We start from the raw sequence: 7,928 nt of genomic DNA, 5'->3' as shown, positions 1-7,928 counted from the left end.
CCACTTAGGAGCTGGGTATGGGTGTGCACAGCTTGTGCGTAGTTCTAACCCTAGCATGGGGGGTGGAGGAACTGCAGGGCAGAGACAGCCAGATCTCCAGAAATCATTAGCCAGACAGAGAAGCTGAAATAATGAGCTCCAGTTAAGTGAAAGATAGTGTCTGAAAAAGTGGAGTGTAAGCAAGCAAGACACTATCAGACAACTCCCAGCCTCCATAAAAGGGTGTGTAAGCACACATGTACAGGTTCACATGAACTTACATATAACACACAAACAAATGCACACACTAAAAAGGCTAAATTCCAAGACTAAACATGTCTTTGAATCTTCCAGGAGGACTCTAATCTCCTATGATTGGGCAAGCCTGTAAGAAACTCTATTCCAAAGTGACCCTCAGGTTCTGCCCCCCCTACCATTGCTGAGGGCCTTCTTTCTCAATAATGCTAACTGCCCTTTGGCTTTGGTAGAAATAGAGATTATTACAAGCTTAAAATGTGTAGGCAGAGACTGCTCATTCATTTCCTGGCTGCCCAGACCCGAGATAATTACACAGAAACTGTATTAATTAAAACACTGCTTGGCCCATTAGCTTAGGCTTCTTATTAACTAGCTCTCACATCTTAAATCAACCATTTCTATTAATCTATGTATCACCACAAGGCTGTGATCTACTTGTGTCTTTTTCTTCAGCAGCTATATGGAGTCTCTCTGACTCTTCCTATTCTTGCTATATATCACTGTTCAGATTTCCCACCTGGTTATATTCTGCCCTTTTATAGGCCCAAAGAAGAGTCTTATTAACCAATGGTAATAAAACATATTCACAATATACAAAGGGGAATCCCACATCAAAAATGCACCCTTTTCAATAATGCTAACTGCCCTTTGGCTTTGGTACAAATAGAGATTATTCCATTTACAGAAGGAGCAATTGAGCCAATGGGAGTCCAAGCCTAAATGGGGGAATCAGGAGCAGAAGTAGGAGTTATAACAACATTTTTCCCATTGTGAACCACAGAGATCTGTTCTGCTCAGTAGAAACCAATACAATTCTGATCTCACTGTGCTTTGATCTATTACAATATTAGCATTTCCCCCAGATATAGCATACAGTAACAAGTGTTTCACCGCAAGGGAGATGACTGACATTTGCTCAGGTTTTCCAAGCTACAGATGAAAGAACTAAAATTCTCTAGCCCTTGTTTTCAGATTTATTTAATTCTGTTGATAATTTGTGGTTCCTATTCAGATTTGGTTCAGGACAAGACAAACTTCCTAGCAATAGAGAAGTCACCACCGGCGACCATTGATGAACACTAAAGGCATGACAGAGGCTTAACTGGGCACCAGCTCACCAGCCTCCCTGATGCACATAGACTGGTTTCAGAACCTGATCATTCACTGAAACCATATAACCATATGGAGTACCAGGAAGATGTGAGCTCCTCAAAGCTGAAGACCTGATGAATCTGGTGTTCTCAGTGGTATTAACAAGTGGAAAGTTTTTCAAACACTCTCTTGCCCAACATTGGTCTTCATGGTAGTACTGTAGCCACCCCTGAAAGAACCTTCTGATGCCAGGACTCTAAGACACTAGGGATGTCTGTGAATAGAGGTGACAGGTGCTTTATAACCCAGAGAGGATAATGTAAACGTAAAACATTTCAGTGGTGTGCATTAAATACATGTGCCCATCATATTCATAGATTGTCACCTAAGACCCAGCATGATAATTACCTTCTAAGAACAGGATTATCAAAGAAATAGGGGACTAAAGAGGTGGATCAGGGCTTAAGAGCATGCACTGCTCTTGTATAAGAGCCAAGTTTGATTCCCAAAACCCACATCTGGCAGCTCACAGCCGCCTGCAGTCCTAGCTCCAGAGCATCCAACTCTGCTGGACTCTGTCTCTCTATCCATTTCTCTCTCTCTTGCATGCACACATGCACACACACACACACACACACACACACACACAGAGAGAGAGAGAGAGAGAGAGAGAGAGAGAGAGAGAGATTTAAAAATAAAATTAAGAAGAAATGAATAACCCGGGTGCTCTAACTAGCTAGACTCATGCATGTGAGAATGTAGCAAGAAGCTTGCTTACAGACACTGAATAAGGCCACTGTAACCTTGTGCTTCCCAGCCTCTGGAAATAGAAACTGAATAACCATAATGAGCTAATGAACAAACATGGCCACATCAACCTCATGTCTGTGTGGGGCATAGTTCACAGTGCATGAGGAAATGTCAAAGCCAGTATTAGAGAAACACATTCCAGTAAAGGGTGTCACGCAGGGGTTTGGGTCACTGTGCGGGTAGAGCTAGGCCACCAGAAACAAGGCCTGAAGTGATCAGAGAGCATGAAGGGGTAAAGGAAGAGGGTGACTCAGAATGGGGGCACAGGCAAAAACTGTGAATCAGGCAATGAAGCCAGACAGAAGTCAGCCAGGTAGAGAGCAAGTTGTACCAAAACATCAGCTCTTGTGAGAAGACCCACACTAGGAGCTAGGAATTCTGGGAGATCCACAGAAGCTCAAGGGGCAGGACTAACAGGTAAGAGAACACCTCAGCATCCAGCCAGAAGCACGGTGACTGTGGAGGCCATGTTCAGGGGTTCCTGTCTTCCTCAACACAGAGGGCAGGCAGTGGGAGTCATCTCTCAGAGCATCCATGGCAAGAGAAGGCCCTACCCAAAGGCTGTCTGAAATGGTGGATTCTGCTGACAAGAAGGGTCCAGGTTTATTGTCTCTTTAGCCTTCAGAGTGGGGAGCCTGGGGTGGGAGGAACCAGAGTTCCTGGACAAAGTGTGCCTTTGTCTTGAGTTGATACCCTTGGGCCTGCTGTGTGACCTTCAGCAAGTGCTTCATCTCTCAAATTCAATGTCATCACCTTCATGATGAAAGTTCAGGAAGGGAAGATAACCCCAAGGCCTCCAGTAGCCAAGGCAGGTCATCAGCAATGCTGCAGCCAACATTTTCCAGCCAGATGCCAGTTCTGCACAATGATATTATCTCCAGACTTGGCACCTGGTATCCAGTCAGACTGAGCTGAGTCAAGTCTGATCTCTCTGATGGTGGGGTAGCCTGCTCATGGAGCAGCAGAGTTGTATATCATAGGCTATGGTGTACACTGAAGAAGCACACAGACTATCAACAGGGTACTGTTGTCTTAGCAACAGTGGGGGCCAGATCTATGTTGGTAAAGAAGCTATGTGTACCCAGCATGTATACTAATTTTAACATTGTCAGCGTATGGCCTTGAGCTTTCTGTCCTCCATTTAATATTGATTGTAATGAGTTTGCCACTTCCCAGTTGTTAGCTTACAGAAACAACAGTTTAACATGACTCAGTGTGCTAGCAAGGGCGGTTGGCATGATCAAAACTTATCTTTCTTGTTTTATTTCATTTTTTGTTTTTACATTTCAAGATAGGGTTTCTCTGAGTAGCCCTGGCTATCCTGGAATTTACTCTGTAGACCAGGCTGGCCTCAAACTCACAGAGATCTGCCTGCCTCTGCCTCTGCCTCTTGAGTGCTGGGATTAAAGGTGTGTGCTACAAGTACCTGGCTCTTTGTGTGTGTGTGATTTTAGTGCAAAACCTAAGATAGGTTTCATTTTTTATTTTATTTTTAAAGAATGTGTATTGATTATTTAAACTGTACCAGGCCACAGCCAAGGTTCTAACACGCACACTCAATAAGGCAGTCCTAGGAGCTATATTTGTATATTCTGTGCTATTGCAATGAAAACACTGGGTCAGTCTAACCGTATGAAGAAAAGATATGTGAGCATAACTAACACTTTTAGAGGCTGAATAGTGTGAAGGCTCTGAGGAGGGTCCCTTTTGGCTATGTCACCTCATGGCAAGTGACACTGGTCAGGTCGGCAAGGAGGCCTACCTGTAATTCCACTACTCTACGGGCAGTCAGGGAGCCCATAGGCAAGCTTGTCAGCCAGACTAGTCAAATTAGTTAACTCTAGGTCCAGTGAGAGACCCTGCTCCAGTTAATAAAGCAGTCAGTTATCAATAAATATCACAGATGTCAACATTTGGCCTCTCCACACACAAGCACACATGCACACATGGGCTTAAAGAGTTGCACATATATGATCTGCATACACATGCAAAATCAAAAAGGGTTTCCCCATAGGTATCTCTTCTCAGAGTTACTATGACAGTCTCTATATACCACATCTCTGGGGACCTGCTTTCCAATGCCTGAACTTTGGAGACAAAGGACATTTGAGTAGAAGCAAGTGCAAACCTCAGAAAGCCTCCCATACAAGAGAACAGGGCTCCAGCTCCCACACAACAGAACAGGCTCCAGCCTCACACAACAGAACAGGGTTTCACACAGGTTACTTTTAAGTCTGGGCACTGAAATTCTTCTAAACCAGGTGAGAAGGAAATTTCCCATCCAAGAAGACTTCATTTCTGTAAAGGAAAGTTAGCCAAGGCCGTTGTCTAAGTACACGTATCTGTGGTGCTGAGAATGAGCCGGTAACAACACTGACAAACTCACTCCAAGGCTGGGCTGAGGGATGCTTGAGAAAGTGAAGGCTGGGAGCGTGGTCAGCCCGTCAAATATGAGGAAGAATTCCTACATCACTTTTATGGTATGAAAATGTTCAGCAGAAATACAGCTTTTATGTTGACAGATCTGACATAATGTTGGATCATCGGAGGGTGTTGGCTCTGATAGGACCCCAATGAAGTGAGTCTAATGAGCCATCTCTTGATAACATCTTGTAAAACCTCATTAACAACACAAAATGACCAGTTTTATTACAGCCAAGTTTTCGTACTTCAGACTTTCATAGCTGTTTGCAATGACACGAAGGCTGGGCAAATACAGACTTCGTAGGCTGAACCAAAAGAGACTTGGGCCCTCAGCTACTTTTCACCTATAGAACTAATTACTTCATTTGATTTGTTCACGCTAGTGCCTAGCTATGAAAAGTCATGGGTCACTCAGAGAAAGGCGATGGTGAAACCTCCAAATGAAGAAGAACGTCTTTGGACTGTAGGGGAAAATCTCATCTATGAAATAACTCATAAATTCCAGTCTCACTTCTGAAATGGAGGATGATTCTACCAGCTGTCACAAATAGCTTACTTACTCTTTAAGAGGGTAAATGAGTTTGGTGAGACAGGCCGGGCCATAGGGTGCTAGTGGCCCCATCTTTGAATAGGAAATAATAAATTGAACATTTGAGCTCAAAATTTATTTGGAATCAAAACAGAGCAAGCTCCTCTCTTTGAAGCTAATGGAATGTCTGAGCACAATAGGCTCGGGTTGTTTTCTGTTGCTAATGACATCACCACAAAATCCTGTGCTAACTGGTATATTCGAATGGTTTTTCTCCCACAAAATAAGCACACAATGAGGTTGTTAAGGAGTCTATACATTCGTAGTGTCTACACTAACCACAGAAGTAGAAGGATGCCTGTAGATGAAGGTCAGAGAAATGCAAAGGGAAATACCTTGTTTTAAGAAAATATTTGTGTTCACCCTACTTAAAATCTGGATGTCTCAACATTAAGGCATAGGTGTTGGCTTGTTTGGTATCCTTACTATGTTGCCCAGGCCCCAAGGCCTGGCAGGGGGTGGCATAAGATGGATCTCTAGTCACTGTGCCCTCAAGTCTGTTCCCAGGTGCCCTTGGTGTGGTTAAACCTCATGGTCAACTGGCCTTGTTTATAATCCCCTAGGAGATTGTGAGGCTGGTGTTCCTGAGCACAATTCCAGAGTGAGCCTTCAGTGCGAGAGGCCTGATCTGCAGGCTAGGAAAAGGGAAGCAGGAAGGAGTGATTCTCTGTTTCAGAGTTCTGCCTCCCTAGTGTCTGCCTGACCACACAGGTCCATGAGAGCACACGGGTTCACAACAGCCTCAACCTTGAAACGGAGCAAAGCCAAATCCTCCTTTGAAGCTGTTTGTGCCAGGTGTTTGGCTGCAGTGATAGTAAAATAACTAACACGACCCACACTGGGACTCACTGGCTGTAACTATTTGTGTCATGGGGTTTACAAGCATCTTGAGTCATTGACATTGGCCACCGTGGAGTTGAGGAAGGTGACAAGATCTCCCGATCTGACCATTGAGGGTAGGAGGAACAACACAGAGAGTCTGTTAGAAAGGGCTACAAGATGAGGCTTGTGGCAGAGGACCCTGGGGCAGAGCTCAGTGGTAAAGTAAGTTATGAGGAACAGCGATGCTTAAATGAGTCACAAGTGGATCCAATTCTGTCCTGCCTTGGGTTTCCCATAATGCATCACCTCTGGAGGATGACTATGCCCCAGTTGGTCACCATGTTTTCTGATTGTACAGATCAAATACAACCCCAGTCAGCCACAACTCACAGCTGAAATGGGAAGTAACTCTAAGGTCACCACTGTTGATTTACCTCTGCTCATGTGCATGGGTCAAGTGCCTGTGTGCATGCACACACACACACATACCATGAGCATGCAGGCTGCACATGCACACACACTCACATGCACACACCCTCTGAGCATGCAACACATACACAGACATACACACAGAGGAGAGAGGAAAAACAAGAATATTTTTAAAAAGCCTCCTCCACATTTTAATGTAGTTTGAGTTTAAACTTTTTATGAGGATGTGATTAAATTTTATGAGAATGTGTTCATAAAATATTGGGCAATGCAGCTACAAACCCTTCTGGAATGTTCGGTGAGACACTGTGGACGCTGTCCTTGACCCACCCACCATTTATCCTCCTCAGCTCACCTCTTGTCTGGGACGTCTGACTCCACTGACCCAGTCTCTCTGGATGTCCACTGTCTTTGTGCCTGAGGATGGTGAAGTTCTGAGAGATTTCATCACAGCACCTCACTGACCTCTGTCTGCATTGCGCCAGCACATGGGATAAGAAAGGTCCAGATGGGAGATAATGGACCAGCCAGGCACCTACTCAGAACAAACTTCCTTCTGTCAGGAGGATTTGTGTTTCATGAAACTGGTTTGCTCGTTTATTGCAGATGAAGGTTTAAGGAAGCAAAGGGTGAAGTCATTTTTACATAATTATTGGGGAAAAGGCTACTCCAAAATGTGATTTATATTTGTGTCCCCCAAAGAACAACAACAAAACAAAATAGGAGGGTTTTGTTTGTTTGTTTGTTTGAAGTAGAATTTATCTATCTATCTATACAGGCACAATTAATTTGCTTTGAATATGGGTTGCTGGTCAAAACATTGAATGCTGGGTCAAATAACATACTTATTTATATTGTAAAACTACAGTGTAATCACAAAAACGAAAAATTCTATGCAATTAACAATTGAGAGTTCAATTAGAGCAGTGGTTCTCAACCTGTGGATCATGACCTCTTGAGGGTTGAATGACTCTTTCACAGGGTTCCCCTAGGAGCATCAGAAAATGAAGGTTTGTAACAGTTTGTTACGATTTGTAACAGCAAAATCGCAGTAGCAACGAAAATAGCTTTATGGTTGGGAGTTTAATACATGAGGAGCTGCATTAAAAGGTAGCACTAGAAAGACTGAGAACAACTGAATTAAGAGGAACACTCAGTGGGAACTCATATCAAGGATGGAAATACACCAGCATGAAATAGATACCTGGATGGAGAAAATACTGGGGTGCAGGTGCAGGAAGACTTCTCCACTCTCTTGCAAAGGTTAATCGTTAACATGGTGCAGCCCACATTTCTGCTGTGCGTGATAACCTAGTACATGGTGAGCAATTCATTCTAAAAACAGTCCCGCTCTTCTGAGATAGCTGTGATGCAACCTTTTCAAACTTTTCTTTTAGACAAAACAACAACAAAGTCCAGTTCAGGGATCGGAACTGATCCAAACAGATGTTGTGGCTGAGAACCTGGACCCACCCCAGGTAGGCTACCAGGCTGCTTAGCTCTGGACAGGCTGTGTGCAAGAGCT

General features: G+C 43.9%; 1 long non-coding RNA gene across 1 annotated transcript; it reads left to right on the top strand.

Annotated features, from left to right (window-relative positions):
- The first annotated feature begins 2,364 nt into the window (after positions 1-2,364).
- On the top strand, positions 2,365-7,132 carry LOC146891899 (uncharacterized). The gene is made up of 2 exons (XR_015004934.2): positions 2,365-2,556; positions 6,754-7,132. It is a non-coding gene; the product is annotated as an uncharacterized LOC146891899 (long non-coding RNA).
- Positions 7,133-7,928: the final 796 nt, after the last annotated feature.

This window comes from Myodes glareolus, chromosome 14 (assembly GCF_982192425.1).
Source record: "Myodes glareolus chromosome 14, mMyoGla1.1, whole genome shotgun sequence".
In the NCBI taxonomy this organism is placed as follows: Eukaryota; Metazoa; Chordata; class Mammalia; order Rodentia; family Cricetidae; genus Myodes; species Myodes glareolus.
This window is presented reverse-complemented; position numbering and strand designations above follow the sequence as displayed.